Raw genomic sequence first — 16068 nt, forward strand, 5'->3', positions numbered from 1 at the left:
AGCTACCATAGCCCAGTCCCCATGTACGGCCACAGCCCCTATTCCAGGGCCACTCCCCCACCCTCAGCTGCCTCCCTGTCCTCAGGTATTTCTTTATAGCAATATGAGCACAGACTAATACAGATAGGGTCTCTTTATGTTGTCCAGGCTGGTCTCAAACTCCTGAGCTCAAGGGATCCTCCTGCTTTGGCCTCCCAAAGTGCTGGGATTACAGGCATGAACCACTACACCTGGCCTGGGAAAGCTTTTAATGTAGCTTTTCATAACCTTGTGGAAAAGTTCTGGTTTAATTTTTTAAATAAACATTTATTAGTATTTAGCTCCAATCACATCAGTTATTATAGTATTATTATTAGTACCGCTACGACCCCCCCCACCACTATTATTTCCTCGATGACTACCAGACACTATTTATTAGGCATGCATGATGTGCCGGGCATTGTGCTCAGCCCTTTGCAATATGATCTCATTCAATCCTTACAACCATCCAGTGAAGTAGATATCATTACCCGCCTCTTACTGATGAGGCTCAGAGAGCAGTTAAGTTACTTGCCCACAATCATGCAGCAACAAAGTGGAAATGCCCTGATTCTAACCCAAGTCAGCCTGGCTCCGAAACCTATATGCTCAGCCATTATTTAATCTTTGGATGGGTGGTTCGGTGCTGAGAACAAAGACTCATGTACCCCAGTCACAGCTTGTCACACACAAACCCCAAGCTCAAAGCCCCTGTGAAGTAAGAAAGGAACACGTTCATGCTGAGTCTTGGGTAAGGTCAGGAAGGCCACTTGGGGTGGGCATGGTGAGTCTGCAGGGTCAGTGGATGATCTTGACTACCTTCTCCTTAGTTAAGCCTTTCACATGGTCCATTTTCTCCAATCAGCTGAGTGTTTGGAGGCTGGCAAGCCTCCCTGCTAGAGAGGATCAGGGAAATCAGGCACTTGGAGCTGTCAGGAAGACATATCTAAATCATTTGAACAGGTAATAATAGGATAGTGTAAGCTTGTTTAGTGCAGGGAAACTCATTGCAACAGAAACCTCCTCCCAGCTCATCAATGAGCATTGCAGCTAAGGAATTTTCTGTGAAGTGGACACAAAGAAGACTTCCCCAGAGCCCTGGCAGTGAGGTGAGGAAGGGTCTTGGGCCGTCAGGAGCCAGAAAGAGTGGTAGTCCTGGCATCCTCATGGGCAGATGAAAGATTATGGGAGTTGGGTTAGCGTGCTTTCACCTTAGACTGGGAGTTCCAAGATGGAGTCTAGTCTTATCTTAGGCATGTACTAACTATGTAAATGTGCTAAGTCATCGTTCTTTGGCCCTTATTTTCTTCCTCTCTAAAGTGAAGGCACTTGATTGCATGATTTTAGTCAGTTTTGACATGCTGTCATCCCTAGAGACTTCTCAGCTACAGTGACAGGACAAGGGGGTCTTTGTAATGATTAACTGGGTATGGGGTATAGCTTGTGCTTGTCTTTATGTATGTCATTTATTATTTTAATTTTTGTTTTTTGAGACAGAGTCTCACACTGTCACCCAAGCTGAAGTGCAGTGGTGCAATCTCAGTTCATTGCAACCTCCACCTCCTGGGTTCAAGCGATTCTCCTGCCTCAGCCTCCTGAATGGCTGTGACTACAGGCCCCCACCACCACACCCAGTTAATATTTGTATTTTTAGTAGAGACGGGGTTTTTCCATGTTGGCCAGGCTGATCTCAAACTCTTGACCTCAGGTGATCCATCCACCTCGGCCTCCCAAAGTGCTGGGATTACAGGTGTGAGGCACCACACCCGGCCTTATTATTATTTTTAACTGTGACAAATGTGCAACCACCACCAACACTGGGATGTGGTACATTTAATCTTCACAACAACCTCATGAAGTAGGTACTAATACTACCCCCATTTTTCAGACAGAGACTGGAGGCTTAGAGAGGGTAAGTGACTTGTCCTAGGTCACATTGCCTTTAAGGGGCAGAAGTGAGACACTTATCTGGGTAGTTTGATTTCAAAGCCATGCCTTTAACCACTGGGCAGACCTTTCTCATTTTTTTGAGCAAGACTCACAGCAAGAAATACTTTTCCAAGCCTAACCCTAACCCATATATCCACAGATATATGCATATCCAATGGAAATAGTTTGTACTCCATGCCCTGATAGTTCTTATTTTCCTTGCTTTTGGCTTTCTCTTTTGGGAGTGTCATTATTGTATTAGTTTCCTGTGGCTGCGGTAACAAATGACCAGAAGCCAGGTGGCTTAAAACAGCAGACATTTATTCTTTCACAATTCTGGAGGCCAGAAGTCTGCAATCAAGTTGTCAGGAGGGCTCTGCTCCCTCCAAAGGCTCTAGAGAGAATGTGTTCTGTGCCTCTTCCAGCATCTGGTGGCTTTGGCTGGTCTTTGCCACAGTCTCTGCCCCTGTGGTCATGCTGCCTCTTCCTCTTCTCTGTGTGTCTGTCATATGAATACATGTGGTGCACCTGGAGTCCCCCGATAACCAAGTGTGCTCCTCCTCTCAAGATCCTTTGACTTAATCACATCTTTTGCCAGGATGTTACCTTGCATGGATGTTACCTTCCTTGCATGTTCTGGGAGTTAGGTCATGGCGGTCACCTTTTAACCCACTACAGTTATGGTCTTGTGAATTTTTTACAGATTAAGTGTATCTCAGTCAGTTCTCCTAACTATTCTTTTTGCATCTCAAATTGTCCCATCTTTGGCCTGTAGAAACCCCTTGGAGCCAGCCCCTGTACTCTTTTAAATTTTGTATTATTTTTCAGACAGGGTCTTGCTCTGTTGCCCAGGCTAGAGTGCAGAGGTGTGATCATGGCTCACTGTACCCTCATCCTCCTGGGCTCAGGTGATCCTCCCTGCTCAGCCTCTGAGTAGCTGGGGCTACACCCAGCTAATTTTTTATTTTTATTTTTTTGTAGAGTATGGGGTCTTGTTATGTTGGCCAGGCTGGTCTTGGCCTCCTGGGCTCAAGTGATCCTCCCGCATTGGCCTCCCAAAGCACTGGGATTACAGGTGTGAGCCACCGCACCCAGCCTCCTGTACTCTTCAGGCGTGTGACCCCATCAGTCCGTGAACAAGCCCATGCTCTCTGACACAAGATGTCACAGGCTTGTGTATTCCTGCCCCCCAACCAGGAATTTCTCCAAGTAATCCTGATTTCTTTCAATAGGAAATGACATTTCTGTTATTTTCTATTCTCTTCTTTCATTAAAGAAAAACACTGATTACAATCTACTAAATTGGTTTCATGGACCTACTTATGGGTTGTGACCCATAGTTTGAAAAATCACTGTCCTGGGCTATTTTGCCTTTCTTTACTTTCTTCATAAATTTAGGAAATTCCTTCCCATCAGAAAGTGGGGTACCCTCAAAGGGAGGGTCAAGTGTTCATCCACTGGCTCCTCCATGGCTACAGGATGGGGTCTGCATACAGAAGGCCTGCACCATGCAGCCTGCACCCAATCCAGGGACCCTCAGAGCCCCTGCTGCCCTCTGTGGCACGCTGCTTCTCTTCTAGGCCCTCCCCCTTCCTCCTTCTCTTTCCCCTTCCTCCTCCTCCTCCCTTTTCCTCCTCCCCTTTCCGCCCTGCCCCTCTCCATCACTGCCTGGCCTTCATTTTGCCATTCTAAGAGGCTAATGTGAAAATTGCTCACAGATGGCACAAACAATATGGAAAAGAGCCTCTCTCTTCATTAGAGCAACACAAGATAGTATTTTTAAGTGATTAAATTGTTACAGCAATAATTATGTTGAAATCCCAACATCTCATCACACTGCTACAACCTCTCACCAAGGGCTCTTGAGGCCCCCTTGAGGTTTGGCAGGGGCCACCCCAATGGAGAGCCCAAGAGCGGACTGTCTAGGCCTTTCTGGACCTTCCCTATGGGGCCCGGTGGGGCAGAAATATCTGAGTAGTGTTGGGGCCTCCATTGGCGCCCCCTCCCTGTAGCCAGATGTAGAGGTCCTGGCCCCAAGCTAGGCTGTAGCTGAGTTTGTCTTTGGTGGCTATCCCATCCCCATTGGCCTCCTCCTTGTCCCATAGCCACTGTGCACCCTGAGTAGCCGCAGGTGCTCCTAGAGGGCTGTCCTGCTTGCCCCTCCTTGCTGGCCACCCCTTGCTCTCTCAGTACCCTGCCCAGAGTCAGCTGGCACCAAGGGAAGAAAGTGGACTGGGTGAAGTCCTCTGCAAGACACGATTGCAAGACAGACACTTCATCTCGTACCCTGCCGTGGAGTCTGGGCATTCTCTGGAGCACCTTGGGAATTGCTCTCAACCTTGTTCTTCCTCCTTCTCCATTACCGTAGAGCCTTGTTTCTTCTTTCCAGGGCTGTGAAACAGCTCCCACCTCACCTCCTGTCCTTCAGCTTCTCTCCCTGCCTGCTGCTCCAGGAAAGAAAACATAGAAAGCTACACAGAAATAAAGACACCTTAATGTATTTGGTTATCTTAGGGGGATGGGGTGCAGATTTAAGAGATTTAACAGAGACCTAGAGAAGATGAAATGCACCTGGTATGAAAATTACAAACTGGCAGTCTTGCAACCTCATTTTAAATAAACACAAAAATAAGATTTAAGGCCGGTGGCGGTGGCTCATGCCTGTAATTCGAGCACTTTGGGAGGTTGAGGTAAGTGGATCACATGAGGCCAGGAGTTAGAGGCCAACATGGTAAAACCCGGTCTCTACTAAAAATACAAAAGTTAGCTGGTCATGGTGGCACGCACCTGTAATCCCAGCTACTCGGGAGGCTGAGGCGGGAGAATCTCTTGAACCGGGAGGCGGAGGTTGCAGTGAGCCAGTATCACACCACTGCACTCCAGCCTGGGTGACAGAGCGACTTAAGTTTCATATAGTGGTTGGTCAAGGCAGTAGTAAAGAAGGAAAGGAGGAAAAGAGGGAGGTCAGAGCAAAGGCAGTGGGGAGGGAATGGCAAATGAGCACCTGGCCAGAGAGGGGACACAGAGAGAAGCAGAAGGGAGGGAGAGCAGACTCTGGGGAGGCGGAGAGAGAAGGGCCATGATGTGAGGCAGCAGCTGGTCACTTACTCACAGGCCCCCTGAACTTCATTTTGGTTTAAGGATTCCAAGTGTTGTTGCCTCTTCTCACATCTGAGATGCTGATTAGTCAGCTCTTCCGTGGCTCTTTCTCTGGATCTTTCTGTCTCTTCCTTTCAGTGGGCATAGCTCATTTTTCCAGTAGAGGAAACATTTTGGTCTGGGTTTCGGTGGGAAGAAGTCATAGCTGGCTTGTGTGCTCTTCCTGTCTTATCCCCAGCTCCAAACAGAGTGCCAAGGTGTGGTGGAAACTCCATGTGTTTGTGGGGGAGAGTAGACAGCTGGCTGGGTGAACCAGAACTTCCAGGTGGCAGCAATGTGTTAGAGGAAGGACTCATCGGGGATAGAGACAGGGGCAGATGCAGTGTGGGGAGGTGTCAGTGATGGCCACCCCTGCCCCACCCCAGGCTCTGATGCATGGAGGCTTCCCAGTCCCTCTTCTATTCAGATTCTACTTCTGGTAAGGGACCTGACCAATATTTGAAGAAATATAAAAGGCCAGCTTCATCTGCTGGGGTAGGATTACATCAAGGAGGATGAAATTAAAGGCTTTTCATGGAAAGAGATCTCCAGGATAATTTGATGGAAGACTTTAATAATTTCAGATTCAAAGTGTCCCCCCAACCCAACAAAAGATGCTTTAAAAAAAGGATTCATTGATTTGGGGAGTCACATAAAAATATTATATCCATGTATTTCAATGGACCCTGCCCCTTCTCTGTGTGCTGGTGACAGATGACCCAAGTCTCTGCCACCAAGGGAATAGAATGAAGGGTAGGGAAGGGGAAAATGGGTTAAAATGACTTAGATGCGACCTCAGGAAGAACTTGGAACCATTTTACCTGCTTTAACTGGCTTGACACACTTTGTTGGAGGGAAACCGATGCGCTCTCCTACCCTTAGATGAGAGAGTGGCATGTCTTATGTGAGTGGGGAGGTGAACTCTTCAAGAGGTTGTGCTGTCTCAAAGCCACACAGGGTCGTTCTAGGACCCAGGATCTTTTGGCCTTACCTTTGGTCTGCTGCCACATCGACACTGCTTCCAGGGTGCACTCAAGTGTCAAGCTCACCTTGATCCGGGCTTTCCCCGGGGAACAGTAGACTCCTAGGCATCCCAGAGCTCATTCCCTCTGTCCCTCTGCCTGAACGCCCCGTTTGGATCCAATCTCAAGGACTCCACAGCTGCTGTGCTCTCATCGCTCTGGACACACAATGTCTGGAAAACTCTTGCTGGACTTCTAGTGCTTTCTCCCTTGATCAGGGCTCATCAGGAGGATGACAGACTCACATATCAAGGGCTTTGTAGGGCAAACAGATGCAAACGTTTGCCTTGTGATCTGCCCTGAAGAAACATGGCTGATGCGATTGACAGAAAGCCAGCCCTAGTGGTGGCGAACACTGATGATCAGCACACCGGTTCCTTATGTGCCAGCTGACTCCACGGAGGCCCAAGGGGCTCCTCCACTGCCCAAGGCCCTTTTCCTTGGCTGAAACAAGGATGTGACTCTTGACATGCTTATTTGTGTTCCCTGGGCCTCCCTGACCACCAAACACCCCTCTGGGTAAAAACACACCTTGGAGATTGTAGATTCCCTGAAGCCAGGAGCTGTGCTCCTGAGGGCCCTCCTGACAAAGTGTGCCTTGTGCAGAGAGGGAGGGCCATGGAAAGGTTGATGGTCATGAGGACACAAGGGTTAGCAGTGCCTCTCTGGGGTCCTGGCATGTTTCAGTGATGGGTGGAGGAGCAGAAGGGACATCAGCTCATCAGCTTCTAGGGGCCTGAGGAAGGCAATTTCTTGGGACCCAGGTGAGTCCAGAGGTCATGGCTGTGGTTTCAGCTATAGGGCGGGGGACTTCTCCAGCAAGGGTGAGAAACCTCATGCTCAGTTCTCTGTTTTTTCTTATACCATGAAAAATAAATGTGAAGCAAAGAGGGTTTCGGGGAAAGATCCATCCTTCTTCCCTCCCTCCCTTCCTTCCTTTTTAAAATATTTATTAAGCAAGCAGTACTTGCTTTATGCTGTACTAGGACACTCAAGAGTGGAGAATGTGTGTGCTGCCCTCCTAGGAACTCGCAGTCTAGTCAGGGAGATGAAATCACCACCGAGCAAAGCAGCAGAAGGAGGCGTGCAGCTGCTGATGGAGTGGCATAGCCATTTAGACCTGGGTGAGCTTTGGGAAGCCTGGTATAGCCACGGAGGGCATTGTGGAGGAGGTGGCCCACAGCTGGGCCTTGAAGGATGGGAAGATGTTGGAGAGGTGGGAAAGGTGAAGGGAAGCGTAAATGAGAACAAAACTGGTGTAGGGCAGTGGTTGATGATCTGAGTTTGAATCCTGTCTGTACCGTGAAATATCCATGTGGCCTTGACAGTTCACCTTCCTATGTGAGCTTCAGTTTCTTCATTTGAAAAATGAGGATAATAACAGTATCTCCTAAGGTTGTTTCTGGATTAAATGAAATAAAATGTGAACTACCTAGGGCCAAGGTTGTTCTGAGCACACAGGCTTTCAGCACACATTAGCTACTGTCGTTCCTGCCATGCTGTTGCAACTGCCCGACTTCTGCCTTCCAGTTGCTGCTACTGTGTCCTCCTGCCCTTCCTGCCTTGACCCTGCTATGATGAGAAGGCACCTGAATCTCTCCTCTGGGCCACATGTGCACCTGGCTGTGTGCTTAGGCTTCTGGCCAATCCCCTATCCCTAAGCAGAGGAAGCTAGAGCCCCTCCAGCAGGTGTGAACTGAACCCAACTTCCCTCCTGCTCTTTTCCGATTGTCCTCCTAGGCAGAAAGTTTCCCTGCCAGGCCCGCTGTTGTTTGTATTGACAGCTTCAGCCACCTTTTCCTTCCAGTGGCTCCCTAGCTGGGCGGCTGGGGAGTTGGCCTTTTGCTAGGTGAGGGGGCGGTGATACCCTCAGAGGCATCTGCCCGCCCCCTAGGGAATCTTGACATTTTGTCTGCATCAAGGCAGGGGCCTCTCTGCTGATTGGGCCTGTCCCACCTGTCCTAGTGCTAATCCAGTTTCATTGCACTGGTAGTTGGGCTGGCAAAGCTTTGGTGCAGGATACCCAGCACCAAGATAAAAGACACCTGGTATTTCTGTGTGGGGGAGAGAGGGGCACCGTGGGCACCTGGCAGGAGGTGTCCCTTCCCAGCCAGGGTCTAGGAGCCCTTCTGAGCTCCTTCTGCAAGTGAAGTGGCTGGATTTCCTCTCTTCCTGCCTAGCCCAGCCCGGCTGCAGGCTACAGAGTCATCCTCTGCCTTGCCCTGTATGGGGACCCTGAACCCCCTCTTACCTGTCAGCCTCTGGGGCAAGCACAAGGCCCCATGGCCCGGTGCCAGAGCTAAGTCCCTTGGGAGTAGACAAACCAGGCCTCCTGTGACCTGCTATTTAACTCAGACAAAAGACTGCCTGACTACTTTGTGGTATGTTTCTGAAGGCAGATAGAAATGTGCTTGAAGAAGAGCAGTGAATAAGAATCTCTGGGTTGCACGTGCTCCTGGCACCCACTGGGAAGAGGAGGCAGCCCGGGCTCTGCACTGTCAACAGTTCTGCTGATGGTTCTTAGCAGCAGCCATCTCCAGCCATTCCTGCGTTGCCAGGAAAACGTGAAATGCAAAGAAAAGCAGACACCTGCCTCCTCTTCTAAGGGCGTTGGGCCGAGCTCTGGGTGGCTGGATGCCGTCTCAGGAGCCAGGTAAGAGGGAACTGTCTTGGGAGAGGGCTTCTGTGACAGTCCATAAATCCATATTGTTTTGAGCACAGATGAGCAAATGATTTAAAATTAGCGTAGTCTACTTCAAAACTCTACGTTTTTGTCCCTTTCGTGCAACACCATTGGATGCTGATGTCGGACAGCGTGATGTGTTGGAAAGTTCGCTAACCAGGGTTCTAGAGTCCTGACTGGGTTCTAGAGTCTGGGTTTCTAGAGTCCTTGGGCAAGACCCCTCTCTTGCGGGATCTATTTTTTCTTCTGTAAAATGAGGAAGTGCACCTGGATGATGTCTGGGTTCTTGGAGAAGCACTCCAGCCAGGCAGTTAAGCATGTGTTTGGGCTGCACAGCACTGGTGGTCCTGGGTCTAGTTCCATCTCTGTCATTTACAAGCTGGGTCATGTCTCTCAGCCTCAGTTCTCTCATAGGAGGATGGGAGTAATCCTAGTGCCCGCCTTTCCGGGATATTGTGAGAATGAACAGAGATGCACACGTAGCACTGAGCACGGTGTCTGGCTCCTACACAGCACTCAGTACAGGTCTGCTGTTTTGTTTCTTTCATTGTAATGATCACTGTCATCATTTCATTGTCTCTTCTAGTTCTGACAGTGTTGGCTGTGAGGCTTACTGGGGATTCCCGAGTGCTTCTCAAGCTTTTATTACTTGAGTATCTTGTCAGAAGGCAGATGCCGACTCTAGGGTCTGGGGTGGGACCTGAGTTTCTGCGTTTCTCATGAGCTCCCTGGGGATATGGATGCTGTTGACCACGGGCCACACTTTGAGTAGCCAGAATGTGATGCTACTAAAGCATCGATGCCCAGTATAGGTGGATGTGTCACCCAGGGCCAGGCCTCCGAGTCGATGGGAGCCTCTTAGGGTCCAAGGAGAGAGTGACAAGCCTGGTAAGCTCAGCAGCAGCCGCCTCCCTCTGCCTCCAGGAGAGTAGGCAGCACAAATGTCTCATCAGACAGGAGTGAGAGGGGACAGAGGCCTTTGGGGGCAATGAGGTCAGGAGAATATTCCCAGCTGATTTCATGAAAGGATTTTAAAGATGATTCTTGCCTTGAATCCTAATTTTCTCATCATTTAGGACTGATTATTAGGACTGCCTCATGGGCTTGTCTCTCCAATTATGCTGAAAGCCCTTTGAGGACAAAGGTCTTATCTCAAATCGCTGTTTACCCCAGAGCTCCTACGACACCACTGGGCTTGTAGGAGGCACACGGGTTCCATCTACCCCACAGACCCCCAGCCTTGGAGCTTGGTAGGGGTGGGGATGAGAACACCAACTTGGAGTTGGGTGATCCCAGGTTCGAAGTCCAGCATGATCATATACTGTTGAGCAGCAGTCAGGGGCAAGTTCCTTACCCCCTCCAAGCTTCCTCATCTGGAAATGAATGGCAGTACCCATTGCTGTGGACTGAATGTTTGTGTCCCCTTGAAATTCGTGTGTTGAGTCCTATTCCCAGTGTGATGGTATTAGGAAGTGAGCCTTTGGGAGGTCATAGGCGTGGAGGCCTCATGAATGGGATGTGTGCCCTTATATGAGAGACCCCAGAGAGCTTGCTCTCTCTTCCCACCATGTGAAGATACAAGAAGCTGGCCTTCTGCAACCTGGAAGAGAGACTTCACCAGAACCTGATCACGTTGCACCTTGATCTTGGACCTCCAGCCTCCAGAACTGTGAGAAATAAATTTCTATGGTTTATAAGCCACCTTGAAGTACAACACCCACCTTATAGCTTTATAAGGCTGAATAGAGATAATGCGTAAAGAACGTAGCTCATGGTGGGGTTCTGCTTTCATGCTCCGTGTCCCCTTCTCCTCCTCTCTTTCTTCTCCTTGTCCTGTATCATCAGGCTAGACCATGCCCTCTGAGAACCCTGGAGGCGCTTAGAGCTCCATGCTCGCCTCCGAAGGCCTCACTGTGCTTCCTGTTTCCAGGCTAGCTCCAGGTGTGAGAAATAGAAGTCTAACACTTGTCCTCGTTTGTCTCAGCCACCTTTTTCCTGCTCTTGCTGTTCCGTTTATCTGGCTGAAAACTTGGCTCTTCCAGGAATAGCACTCGACTCACAGCGTGTCCTGGGGATGGGTGGAAGGGCACCCCCAGAACTGAGGGTTCCTGATTCCGAGAATCTCCTGCAACCCCTTGCACGACCACCAGCATCCCCAAGAGGCTTCTGTGTGCTCTCAGTGGCCAAGTCTTTCTCCACCACTGGGGAGACTGGAGTGTGTTTCTCTGCTGCAGAGGAACACCCAGCTTGGGGCCATTGACACTATGACCTTGTTACTAGCTCACGTCTTAACCCATCTTGGAGTTCACAGATCGTTTCCTTTGGCCCTCACAAATAAGCCACGAGGTGGGCTGGTTATATCACCACCCATTTAACAGATGAGGAAACTTAGAAGGCACGTGATTCATCCAGGAGCACAAGCAGATGATGGCACCTTGGTCATCTGACCCTAAGTTCAGTGCCCTTTGCCTTGAGTGGCAGCTGCCCACAGGGCCACCAGCGCCACGCAGAAGAGTAGAGTCAACCAAGAACATTATATGTTCAGTAACATTGAGTTCAGAGTCTTCTTGGCCTGGAGCTTCATTTAAGATGAAGTGCCATCAGCATGGTAATTATCATTATGCGCATGTTTAAAGTACTGAAATGGCCATATCAGGCTTTCAGAGCCCTGTAAATCTGAGACACAGTGAGTGCAGGGCCAGGCTTCGTAGGACTCTCAGGCCTTCTCTGTGGGGAGCGGAGAGAGCCGTTTCCTGGGATAAAGAGGACTCCCTGCAGATGCTGGCCCCTCTTAATCACTGCCCAGGCCTTGTTCTGTTCACGTGGGCATGTGTGTGTGATCACATGCACCTGCTTTGAAAGCCTTTGACTTAGACGTTGTCAGGACGTTGCTCTGTGTCTGAAGCTAGGCTGCCACATCTGCTATTGATGGTGTTCAATTAGGGACCGGAGAAGCCTTTAACTTTTATTGTTTATTAATAAAGATAAATTGGAAGCATCAAAAGTGTACTGAGTTGGCTTTTTTAAGTAAAAAGGGAAATGAAGCGACAGTGCCCTCAGATGAAAGGGGATGGGCTGTGTTAGCATTAGAAGGCCCCTGAGCCAGGAGAGGCTTGTGGGGGAATGGAGGGTTTCTCCATCTCCCTGTTGCTACTGTGGGGGTTTGCTGGGGAGAACCAAGCATAGGCAGAAGGGAAGCGTGGCTGGGCATGGAGATTTTTTGAGATAAGGACCCTGCTTGCGGCACATCTCCCAGTGGGATGTGTGAAAGACGATTGCAAACCTCTGAGCTGATGCAAACTGAAGATCTGTGAGCATGGGGGTGGGAGAAGGGCTCTTGGGGAGAGAGCGCAGAGTGATTAGTAGGACAGAGCTTGGAGGTGGCCAAACGTAGGTTCAAATCCTGGTGTTTCCGCTTATGAGCAGTGTAACGTCAGAGCAGCGGCTGCACCTTTCTGAACCTCATCTCTAAAGTGGGGCTCTTTAGACCTGCCTCCCAGTGTGTGTGCAGATTAAGCGCGATAATGTATGTAAAGTGCTTGGCGTCCTGCCTGACGAGTTGTAAGCCGCTGAATAAATGGCAAGAGGGGGCCTCTGGTGCCCTGTGTTTCCTGACGCACTCTCTCTGTCACTCCAGCCTCGTTAGAGTGTTAGTTGTTGAACATGTCAACTAACGTGTACTGAGACCCTACTCAGTGCCAGGGCTATGCCTGAAGTTCTGCAGCAAACAGGAGGTGGAGCTGGCATTCCAACCCGGCTTTCCCCATTCCAAAGCTTCTCCTACACCACCCCGCCACCATCCTGTGGTGCCACTTCCCAGGTTGAAAGGCCTCTACTTATAACACAGAGTCCTCTCCTCCCGCAAGGGTTCTGCAGCTTCTGCCAGGGTCTTGCCTTGGCCTTTCTGGAAAGAGCCCTCCCAGACACCAAAGACTCTCCCAGCCTGCCAGCCTGCCTACCCCAGAGACTTCAGAGAGACTCTGATCTTCTAGGGACCTGCTCAGAGTTGAGTCTGTCAGACAGGAGACCTGCTGCTCTGTCTGGAAATCCCAGTGATCTGGAGACAGCAGATTTGGGAACTGAAAAGAGACAGAGAACGGAGTCCGGAGACAGTGGGAGGTTCTTTGCGGCAGCTCTCAAGAGACCCTCATGGGCAGGAGGGGGCGATTCCCCTTGCCAGGGCTTCTCTCCCTCCTCTCTGCCAGTCTTCCTGCCCGGCTCACGGAGTCACCAAGCATGTGACCTGCCTACCTGCTTGAGCAGGTGGCCAGACTGAGCATCCATCATCTCCAGGGAAAGCGAGATGCAAACGTCCCCCTTGCACTTCAGGTGAACTTTGCCTTGGCAGCCGGGGAGTAAAGCCTGGGAGAAGACAGACCAGGGAGGCCAGAGGACCTTGAGCAGCTGTGGGGCTTGTTTCTTGCCCCCTTTCCATTTTCCAGGCAGAGGAGATAGGAGGGCAGCTGAGTGTGGCCCAGGATTCCCAGCTGAAGCTTCATGTTAAGGTCCCTGCAAAGGGTCAGGTTCCTTCTCTGCCTGCCATGAACTCTTCTCAGAGATCGTCTTGAGTTAGGAACCAAGCACATCCCACCCCAACCCCTTCCCCACTCAGACGGGGAGAGATGTTTGAATAATTCTTGGAAACAGCTGCAACCGCCCAAGGTGCACTGAGTCAGCTATGCAAATTGAGAGGCGTAGGTCAGAGTCCTGTTTGTTTTTTGAAGTTGCAAATTCCCTGGCAAGCCTTGCACTGCACTCTGAGTCCTGCGTGCTGCCGTCACCCAGGGCCTTCCTGACATGCGGCGAGCTGTGGGGTGTTGGAGAGTGCCCCCAGCCCCACCCCACAGCTCTCCTTGCTCCTGCTCCGGATGCCTGGTGATAGTTACTATTTTGAGTTAAAGCAATTATGTTTCATTAAAAAGGAAGTCCCCCAGGGCGGGGTAATATTGTTGAACCGCTATCAGTCATGGACAATTTAGTACGAATTAATTAATCAGATGCTTTCCTGTTGCCTGCAGAGTGAACGGCGTGTGATGAGTGTTTGGAAAGGGCATGAGGTCACCAGGTGATTCAGGAGAGATAGCAAAGGAGCGAGCCAGGGGCATTCAGGATAAGCATGCCCTGTGGTTGCCAGCTTATCTTGTTTGCCTTTAAAATTATTTTAGTAAACATTTTCACAAAAGTGTATCAATCATCCCCAAAATGCACAAATCATAAGTGTACGGCTTTGAATTTTTAGGAAGTGAACACACCCTTATAGCCAGCACCTGGGCTGTGAAACAGTTCCTACTTGCTCCTTTCAGACCCCCAGCCAGCCGCTGTAACCCCCAAGGCATCCGCTATCCTCACTTCCATAGATACATTTTGCCTCTTTTCAAACTCTGTGAGCATGGACTTCTTCAACGTATCTACCCTTCGTGTCTGGCTTTTCCTTCGTTCAACGTTTCTGTTGGTGAGATTCACCCATGTTGTTAAAGTTTGTTCATTTTCATTATTGTGTAGTGTTCCATTGTAGGAATATACTACAGTTTATTCTATGGTTGGTGGACATTTGGATGTCCAGCTTTTGACTTTCATGAATAGTGATGCTTTAAATGTTGTTGGCCATATCTTTCTTCTTCTTTTACATCTCAGGTTATGTGCTGTTCTCCTGGGAACTGTCTTCTGACCCCCACCCCTGGGGAGCATGGGTGCCCCTCCTTTGCCCTCCCATGGCACTCTGTCGTAATCTGGGAAAGATGAATAGTGACATTTTCAGTTCCTAGGCGAATGTCTGGCAGTGGTAGACGCTCAAAAGTGTTAGTTGAGTGAATGAACAAATTTTATGTCACAGTTTTGCCCAGGGCTTCTCTTGATACCTAAGAAAAGCAGTGCGGGGAGGCTGTGTTGGGGGAGGCTGTGTTGGGAGCCTTAGGGATCAATTTGGATTCTTCCCTAGCAAGAGTGCTACTCTTGGCTGGGTGTGGTGGCTCACACATGTAATCCCAGCACTTTGGGAGCCAAGGTGGGCGGATCACGAGGTCAGGAGATTGAGACCATCCTGGCCAACATGGTGAAACCGTGTCTCTACTAAAAATACAAAAAATAGCTGGGTGTGGCAGCGTGCGCCTGTAATCCCAGCTACTCGAGAGGCCAAGGCAGGAGAATCACTTGGGCCAAGGAAGTGGAGGTTGCAGTGAGACAAGATTGTGCCATTGCACTCCAGCCTAGGTGATAGAGTGAAACTCCGTCTCAAAAAAAAAAAAAAAAAAAGAGTGCTACTCTCTGGTCTCTGGGCTCCACCTGGGTCCTGATGTCCCTGAGAATGGACTGGAGGCCATGGCCATGGTCAGAGGTGTCTGCGAGTTTCCCACAGTGCCCCCCAGTGACAAGCTGGTGCAAAACCAGCTTCTGTCTGCTTCAGGTCTCTGAGGACCCCAATGCCATGGGCCTCCCCAGACGTAGGCATTTGATGGCCAGCAGGAGGGAAGAGTCATGAAGAATAGAAGAGAAGATGTAGGAAGAAAGAGAAGAGGAGGGAAGGAGGTGAGAGGGAGAGAGAGAGAGAACCATGAACACATATTTTTCCTTTTTTTTCCAGACGCCAGGTGGGGGGCGGGGAGGAAGTCAGACAGGCAAGGAGCGGGTGTTCTTGAGGGAAGCAGGTGTCCTTATGTTGGAGTTGTATTGTTTTCACCAGCAAGTGACACAGTGGAAGCAGGAACGGGAGACTGTCGAAATCCAATGTCAGGGTGCCCTGGTGGGATAGGCTTGTTTTTTTTCCCCCCTGGCACTTGGCAAATCCCTTTCACAGGCAGAGCGAGTGGCTTCCTGGCCTCTCCGGCTGAACAGTGCTGATTGAACAGGTTATTCTTTATTCATACACCTTTTGCTGAGCCGCATAACAAATGCGCTGTAAATTTCAGTGCTTTAGAGAGTGCCTGGATACATAAAGAAGGACTGCTTCCCCTAGTCAAGTGGAGGCTGCTCAGATTCCACAAACGGTGAGCCATTTGGGGTACAGTTGCTGTGTTTCCAAAGTAAATATTACTTCTTAGAGAAGATTCACACCTAGAATAATTATTTCTTGTGGTGATCTGAAGCTGAAGCTGGTTTAAATGTTCATTTGTCTCTGCCTAGGTTTTTTCCTAGTGGGGCGTGCCAGGGTGCTTAAAGCCCACACCACAGAATGCCCCTTCTTTCTCTTGGGCTCCTTTTCCCTACAGAACCATACCTCTCCCACCCTGAGTTATCTTGTTCCTAGTGTGATGGCATCTAAACCCTCAGCTTATGCATATG

At 49.8% G+C, this 16068-nt stretch overlaps 1 protein-coding gene across 1 annotated transcript in view; it reads left to right on the forward strand.

The window, feature by feature from the left end:
- Window positions 1–16068, forward strand: part of GRIK4 (glutamate receptor, ionotropic, kainate 4) — a 432235-nt gene that overhangs the window by 56022 nt on the left and 360145 nt on the right. The window lies entirely within an intron of this gene.

This window comes from Colobus angolensis, unplaced genomic scaffold (assembly GCF_000951035.1).
Source record: "Colobus angolensis palliatus isolate OR3802 unplaced genomic scaffold, Cang.pa_1.0 Scaffold7, whole genome shotgun sequence".
Classification (NCBI taxonomy): Eukaryota; Metazoa; Chordata; class Mammalia; order Primates; family Cercopithecidae; genus Colobus; species Colobus angolensis.